Source organism: Hippocampus comes, unplaced genomic scaffold, assembly GCF_001891065.2.
Source record: "Hippocampus comes isolate QL1 unplaced genomic scaffold, H_comes_QL1_v1.1 scaffold448, whole genome shotgun sequence".
NCBI lineage: Eukaryota > Metazoa > Chordata > Actinopteri > Syngnathiformes > Syngnathidae > Hippocampus > Hippocampus comes.
Genome location: NW_017805845.1, coordinates 1 through 9,110, shown reverse-complemented (window position 1 = coordinate 9,110; position 9,110 = coordinate 1).

The following is a 9,110-nucleotide window of genomic DNA, read 5'->3' as shown; positions in this document are numbered from 1 at the left end:
TACACTGAAGCTAAATGTTTTACATGCATATAATTATCCAAATTTTAGAAGGCAATGTCTTATATATTGTTCCTGTTAAATAAAATTTTAAATTAAAATGGGATACTAAAAAAGTTACACATGCACACGCACCCACACACAGAGCAGGATAGTGTTATTTTCAGCATCACATACCTGATGGTCCAGTGCTTGTGGAAGTGCAAATATCCTCTGTCTGTGTCTCACACTCCACTTCTATTGCAGTCTCATCTTCCTAATTCTCAGGATCTTCATTTGTATCCCTTTCCTGCTCTGAGTCCTCGCTCTGAAAATAAATGAATCCCGTGTCCTCTGACTCTCCCTCTCTGGTGCTTTCAACTTGCTCCTCTTCAAATCTCTCACCACTATCATCATCTGACTCTCTCTCTGTGTCTGGATCAATGTGTTTCTTTTTCATGTAGAAATATGATGTAATGTGAGTTTTTCTTTTCATTTTTAACGTTAAATGTTTAAGTGAAGAGGAATTAGACTTAATAATGCTAGTGTTGGGGGCTTGTTGCGTTTTGTGATTTTACATTGAAAATATAAATCGTGTCGTGTCAAAATAGCACTCGTGTTGTGGTAATCTGCTTCTCTGCGGACTGCTTCTCATTTTCCCGCTCAATTTTAAGTGGTGCAGCACACTAAAGGGTCCGACTAGAAAGTTAAGCCACACACTTTGGTTCCACCTTTCGTGTCTGCAACTCTGCGCCACTGCGTAATCTACGTTCGGAGGGGGGGCCACAGGGGGGGCCAGAATCAGTGCTATAGGGGCACTGGCCCCCGTTGGCCCCCCCCCAGAACCGCCACTGGCGCTGCCCCGGAAACGAGCATTTGCTCCGGAGCAAATTTAACCCACCTCGGGGAAGTGGTTTAAAAATTTGCTCCGGAGTAAGCTGTTTTCAGGGGCTACACCGGTGTAACTTTGTACATGTGAACGCTGTACTGGGGAAGCACTGGCAAGCACCAGAGCAAATGTTGCCGTGTGAACACCCCTAAAGAGGTTTGTGTGATGCATACATCCTCTTTTTCCCTTAACAGCCCCCAAAGGTCTTCTTCCCAGTCCTTCATCTATGTTAAGTTCTTCAGGGCTGTCAAGTTCCCTGGGAAAGGAACTCCAATCTTATCATTTGTGCACAGCAGATGTGGTCTTGATTTTGCCCTCATGTCAAAGTTGAGCTGCATTGACCTTTCTTTTTTGTTTCTGATTTTTACATAAGGGGCAGGACTGCCCACCCTTCATAAACATACTATGCCTATATAAACGTGAGCCTGTATTTTTTGGGGGCTTCCTGACGAAATCCGAGACCCTCAGGAGCCCGAATTGATTCGTGTTGCGTTGTGAAAAACTGAAGAAAAGACGACGTGGTGTTGGGTCTTCTTCCACTTGAAAGAGAAATAAAAAAACCTGTGTCAAGGAGGGCCTTAAGGAAATGGACAAATTCCCCTCCTCTACAAAAAGTTATCTGCTGTCCCACAGAAAAAAAATCTGACCTTGAGCAAGTTAAAGTCTCATTGACAAGATGTTACTTGCCATTAAAATGAATGCATTAATCGCTGTTGTAATTTGATTCTTTTAATTAGCCATGAACATTTCTATGATCCCAGGTGTGATACTGGTGTGTGGCCACAGTGAGCACTTCTGATGTTGCTCACAGTGGTCCTCGTATGCCAGGGGTGTCCAAAGTCGGTCCTGGAGGGCCGCTGTCTTGCCTGTTTTCCAGCTCTCCCAGGAGCAACACACCTGATTCACATCATCAGGATTGTTGTAATGCTGCTCCAGAGCTGGTTGATGAGCTGATCATTTGAATCAGGTGTGTCACAGCTGGGAGAGCTGAAAACAGGCAGGGCAGCGGCCCTCCAGGACCGACTTTGGACACCCCTGTCATATGCTCAGGGAAATTGTCTGTTTTCCCGGAGATATGAAAATTAGAGGGAACATTCCTCAAAAGTTACTTAAATACTTTTACATCTACTGAAATACTCCATAAATGTAATCTAAACACTCTAGATTAACTCAAATACTTAGTCTTTCCCCAAATAGTCTTAAATGATCTATAAAATATTCCCTAAAAGTTGCCAAAATATTCTGAAATCAACTTAAATACTGAAAGTAATCTAAATACGTTCAGTGCAACTCAACTACTCCTTTAATTTTACCTAAATACTCTAAAATATAATGACAGGAAAATAAAAACTGAATGTAGGGCACCTGCGCATCAAATATAAATTGTACCTGAACAAATGTTTTGAAACAAACAATTCAAAAGTGATTGAATGCAATTATATTGGACTTAAAAGCTTAAAACAAACTAAACAAGAGTGAACTAATTTAGTGCACTGGATTTTTTTAAAAAGCCACTTTAGCATTATGCAGTTTTTAGATTTCAATCTTTATTTTCTTCACATACCACTAGAAGGAAAACACGTACCAGCAGTGAGACTCATGCCACACTTTTTGGCAGTCCCTGTTTGACACATCAGTTGGGTCTTTGATAAGTTCCCACCTGTTCTAAAATGGAGTCGCTGTAACATGCTAATTTACATCACAAATGCTTCCTAAGCCAGCCGAAGCGGGCGGCGGACCCCTCATGCGTGTGGTGTGGGCCCGCTTGATCCTGGACGAGGTGCACAATAATAAGAACCACAAGGGGGAAGCGGTCCGTGGTCGCTTGCCAGCTGAGGAGGCCGCCCGCTGGACCGTGACCGGCTCGCCCATCGAGAACAACCTGATGGACATGTACTCTCTGCTCAAGTAAGAATCACCTTCATTATTACCTTCTCCAAACACATTGTCAAGACCCTCCGAAATGGTCACGTTTCATCCGGGTGCGAACAGGAATGTGCATTCAGCAGCAGACATGGCAAGTCTCACTTACCATGTTTTATCCGGTATATATCGCAAGAAAAATGAAATGCAATATCTGAATCAAATCTGGATTGGATTTGGCTCAGTAATGCATGTTATATTTTGCTCACATAGGACAGTAAACTTTAATCCGGATCTAATCTAATTTTTTTCAGAAATTTGACTTTTGAACAGATAATTCGTATGAGAGAGTGAGAAAAAATTCAAAGCAAGAGACAATCAAACATCCTCGGTGGTACCAGGGTAGTTCAAATATCAGATCAGATCTCAAATGCACAATTTGGATCAAATCTGGATTCAACTTGGCTCAGTCTATTTTATATTTTGTTCACATTGGACAAGATTTGACCAACTAATCTAATGCAATTTGAACAAAATTTGCTTTTTTTTTCTTGATCCAAAGCCAATGTCAAGAAATGTGATCCAGCTCGGAGCCAGATTACACATTGGTCTGTATTGTAAACCTACCGTGTAAAATCCCATATTTGAGGTTTTGTTGCTGCCCCATCCAGGTTTCTGCGCTGCGCTCCATTTGATAAGTACAATCTATGGAAGGCGCTAGTTGACGATGGCTCCAATCAAGGCAAGGAACGACTCAACATCCTGACCAGGACTTTGCTGCTGCGATGCACCAAAGACCAGCAGGATTCTTCAGGAAAACCACTGGTGCGGAATCTCGTTATAATTTCACGCAGGCCTTTGGCAAACCTCTCAAAATTCATAGCACCACAAAAAAAAAAAAAATTAAGAGAAGGAAATATCTGGTCAACAGGTGGCGCTTCCTGACTGGACTTGTAAGGTGCATCAACTTAAACTGTCTGAGGACGAGCAAGCGGTCTATGACGTGATCTCAGCCCAGTGCAGGTGACATACAATACTTCTTTTTTGGGAATGTACCCTCAGATCAAATATTACTGATAAGAAATTGGTCGGCACGGCATTTGATGACCTGCGATGAAAGAAAAAACTGAAAGAGGACTTGACTTGCTCTTTTGGTTTTAGATCTACTGTGCAGAACTATTTGAAGAGACACGAAGGGAACGACATCAAGGGAGGGAGCGCCTCTGCTTCCAATGCCTTTGACAAGGGTAAGGCATCAATTGAGTTTTTTAAATGTTTACTTGATCAATACAATACATCCTGCATGGCCTTCCATGTTGTTTCGCTTCAGTGTCCCAGGAGTTTGTCTCGTCCCAGTCCGACCTGCCTGTGGCTTCTTCCCAACAACCACAACAGGCTGCCAGCACCGCCCACATCTTTTCGCTGGTGCTGCGTCTGCGACAGTGCTGCTGCCACCGGCAGATGGTGGCGAGGACACGGTGGGCCTGAATGGGACACGTTTCCCTTTGCGGCTGTTTGACGAGGGGAGCAGGAGCACCAAGGTGGGCAGTAGACTCGCGCCACGACAACAGATTCTGTGCAACATCCTGATAGTGCACATACATATTCAGTATTTTCAGTGGACCCTGGAGAGTTTGCAAAAAAAATTTCCCCCGATATTGGTTAGATCAGGGGTCGGCAACCCAAAATGTTGAAAGAGCCAAATAGGACAAAAAAACCCCAAAAAACAAATATGTCTGGAGCAGCAAAAAAAATCAAAGCCTTCTATAAACCTTACAATGAAGGAAGCACATGCTGTATGTATGTAGGAGACTGGACTGTCTCAGAATTGTTTATTTGCCAGTACCCTCGGCGAATTGTACATGAAACACCGTTTGTTTGTTTTCTTTTTTTAAAATAAAGTAATTTTTATTTTTATATATATTTTTTTTTGCAACAGCCACCTACCTACCTTGCATCCCGCCCTGCTAATAAAAACGTGTCTCGCTGGCTATGACGCAAATCGGTGACAGAAACGTTGAAATGTAATATTTATTATCCACATTTTTACAGCATTGGGAAATGTTAAGAATGTTTGTGTCATGTTTGTCCTCTGACAGAAACCATACTCAAACAAAAAAATCTATTTCCCTTCTCCTGGGTTTGATCAAGCAACACAAAATTTTGTGTCATGGTAGGACACACAGAAAATGTTTGCAGGACCCACGCCCAAAATTGAGCAAAAAATTGGCCACATTCCAGAGCTCGTAGTTTGTGACCGCTTTAGAAAGGGTTTGAAAAAAAGTCAGCTCCAGACACCAGTTCCATCAATTCATGCTAAAATTCGGTGGGCATATCAGCACCAAAAAGTTTCAGGGACGTAATTGAAGTTGGCCATTTTTGTTTGAAGCAGCCATTTGGGAAAATAGTAGGGCAGATTTTTTTTTTTTACTACATTCCTACTGGGGAATTCAACCCAAGCCAAATAAAAATGTCAGCCGTGAGCATTTTTCCTGAAAACATTTTTTTTTCTTACAGACTTCTGCCATTGTGTCAGAGCTGGAGGCCATCCGAGCGAACGGTAACAACCAGAAAAGGTAACCATGAGTTCAAAATGTGGAAGTGAGGCGCTGCCAAAGCCCTCAAATTTGTAGTTGTAGCAAAATTCGGTTTGGGAAATGTACCCCAAAGTTGGAGCTGGAATTGGGAGCGAAGGGCTTTGTTTGAGCCTCCGCAACTTTTTGTGTACTACTTGGTATGACTTGTGAAATGCTGTGTTGTGACAGTGTGATCGTGTCCGAGTGGACCAGCATGCTGTCCATCATGGCCGTCCACCTGAAAAGCAGATGGTCCTCCGCTACAGCGTCATTGACGGAACCGTTGACCCGAAACGCCGCATGGACCTGGTGGACAAATTCAACACCAACCCCAAGAGACCACAGGTGACTCATCCCTATGCTGGGTGCCCTCCCCAAAAATCAGCTCCTGCAGACAGTTTCACTTCGCAATGTCAAACTTGCTGAGTATTTCTGTCATGAACATTCGGCAAGCCTCCTCGCTTTCCATCTTTCAAACCCGCCTCAAAACTCACTTGTATTCTTTGGCATTTGACTCAGCATGACCCAAATTATGATCTTAGTTGTACTGTTTGGTGCTCTCTACCGTCCGTCTTTGTTCCTGATTTGTTGCTTTACTGTTGTATATGTGAGTTGCTCCATGCAGAGCACTTTGTGTGCAGCGATGGCTGTTTGAAAGTGCTCTGTAAATACAGTTGAGTTGAGATGATTAGGCCGAGCAGAAGCCATCAGCCATCTTGCTTTTAAGTGACAATGTTAGGGTCATTTTGCCTATTTCCAGGGGACCTTTTCGTTTTTGTTTTTAAATAAACCTTGAAAGACATTTTTATTTGGCAACATGAACCTTGGTAGGCATGTCTCTATTGAGTACACCCACAAAAATCCCAAGAATCAATGCCCGAAAAGACACAGGAAGTCGCTGTGATGTGATAATTCTTGGGTCATTTTGCCCATTTTCAGGGAACCCTCCTTTTTTAATTACGGTATTTAATTTTTTTAAATCAGTGTCTGAAAGTAGTTTTACTTTGCAACATTCATTTTGGCAAGCATCTCTGTAATGAGTAGACCCACAAAAAAGTCTCAAGAATCCATACCCAACAAGACAAAGTGGGTCATTTTAGTTTTTGTCGTATTTCACATTTGGGTGCCAGATAGCAGTGAAGTTTGATGACTGTGCGAGGACCCCGTTCGTTGCTCCTTGCAGCGTTAATTACTTGAAATGTTTCTTTCATGTGGAAGGCGATGCTTGTGTCTCTCTGTGCCGGCGGCGTCGGCCTCAATCTCATCGGCGGGAATCACCTCTTCCTCATTGACATGCCCTGGTGAGTGAGCTCGAAAGTGGACAGGAGATTTTCGAGAATCAGGTTCTTGAGGTTGTTTTTATTTTTTTTTTAAACCAATTGGCAACATTATGGTTGATAGGAATCCAGCCTTAGAGGACCAAGCCTGTGACCGAATCTACCGCATCGGACAGAAGAGAGATGTCGCCATCCATCGGTAATTGCACGCTCACTTTCTCCTCCAACATTTCACTTCTTGCCAGATGTAGCGACTCGAGCATCAGGTTTGCTTGCAGGTTCGTGTGTGAGGGCACAGTGGAGCAGGAGATCGCCGCGCTGCACGCCAAGAAGAAGCAGCTGGCCCAGAGCGTGCTCTTGGGAACTGGCAACACCGTCGCCAAGCCATCCCTGGGAGAGATCAAGATCATTTATGGCGTTTGAACGTTGATGTGTGTTTCAATTCATTGTCTCCAAAAATGAATTGAGCCAAGGTTTACTTACTTCCAAGTACCCCAATTTGTGTTGATTGAATTTGGTTTTGGTTGTTATTCCCGCAAAAATGTAAAATGATGAGCGAGCTTCTCTTCGTGAAGTTGGGTAGGGTCGTGGGTAAAAGCGAAAAAAGTCGCTGCTGCATTTTTTTTGGCCAACAATAGAACGGGACAAACAGGCGATGGTTTTCATTTTGCAGTTGTGCATTTGCAAGGAGCACAGAGGAGACTACGCCCACCAACCCAACTGACTCTGGGCTGCTGACTAGGCTGTCCCACTTCAAGGCACCTCAGTGCTTGCAGTATAACTTTCTCCATAATTACCCCTTGTTAGGTTGATTGTTTTGAGTTATCATACATTTGCTTGTTATTAATGATAAATTGACTATGCTTGCAAAGAAGAATGTTTATTCTTTTAAGAAAGACAATGCTTTTAATCAACATATACTCACATTTTTAATCAAGACTGCTTTGTACACTGTGTGGCAGTTGAGGGACGCAACCACCTTTCCGAGAAAGTGGTTGGAAAGATAAGTATTAAGACGAAACAGGAGCAAGGTCGGACATGGACGGAACTGTTAACACCAGCTTCAACTTGATGTTTTTGTAACAATTGCACACATGTACGTAGTTTACACTCACATAGTTAAACAAGTTCAGTGTGACTTCAACAGCCCTCACCCTTTAGGTTGGACACACCTATGTTGTCGATTCCCAATAAATGAGGGGGACAGGGGGGAGATCCTGGGGTGACGTGCAGAGAACTGAAACCTCATGCTTCTCCTCGTTCCCCCCGGTACCAGAATTGCGTCTCCTGTCTCCTTGTGTTTTATTTCTGAATGTCAAATTGATGAACCTGACATTTTTGGGGGCTCGTCCGGGATCGCAATATACCTGACGCCTCCAGAGGCTGAGTCGAGGACCAGGAGAAGACTGTGGCCATGGCTGAAACACCCTTTCCGGGACTGGGTTTCGGCTCTTTGTCTGGGGCTGAGGGTTGACGCGAAGCTGGAGGAGAGAGGACTACTCTTGTTCGGTAAGGAACTCTTTCAAATGATGAATGAGTGTGCGCCGGGTCAGACGGAGTGGTCTTTCAAGCTGTTTCAGTCCCTATCGGGCAGATAGACAGAGTCGAGTCTTTGAAACTGTTGAGGGCGGCAATGTCCTGGATGTACTTAAACTCCGCAATGAAAAGAAAAGTGCAGGGGAACATAATTTATCCGCTCGCACCATCCAAGCAGGTAGAAAATTTCAATACCAAGGATATCAAGTTCCAGCACTTAGAAAATAATATGCAACTAACACACGAGCAGATCAAAAATAACGAACAAATTGCTCAGACAGTGAGCGAAATAGTTGTAGAAACCGATGACTTCCCTTACGAAAGAAAAATATATTGCAATATATTGGAAGATATCATGCAATACATTAAATAATATATTGTCATATATGAGATTTTATATTTATATTTTCTAACATACTTCAATATATGCATAGACCAAGGATGCCCATTACATCGATCCTGATCGACCGGTAGATCTAGGACTTGTCCCAATTAGATCAGAAAGGTGTAGAGGAGAAAAAAAAAAACAAAACATTTGTGTGTCTTTGTACATGTTAGGAATATATTTTTTGTGTTAATGAACACTGCATGCCCTAATCATCCTATCAGTCTCATTTTCCCCAAAAAATATTTTAAAAATAAAATAAAATAAAGCAGGTAAATCTTTAACCTACGGTGGCGTGTGACCTACGTCAGCGGAAGTTGTTAGCGCTTAGCAGTCTGCAATTGTAGCTTGTGATCGGAGCTGTTGCGCTATATCTTTGATCGTCATTATTCTCATTCAGAGTTTGCGTCGTGTACAATTCACCGAGGGCATGGGCAAAGAATAGGAATCTAGAGGGCTGAGTGAAGCACTTTAAAACGGTACGTGTGAGCTACGATAGTCAACAGGCTGCAAAAGTGCATCGCTTGCTTTCGTGTTTGGCTTCTCGTCATGGCGCGTGTGCGTGCGGGTGCATGCGCGCTTGCATGCGTGTGCACGTGCGTGGTAAG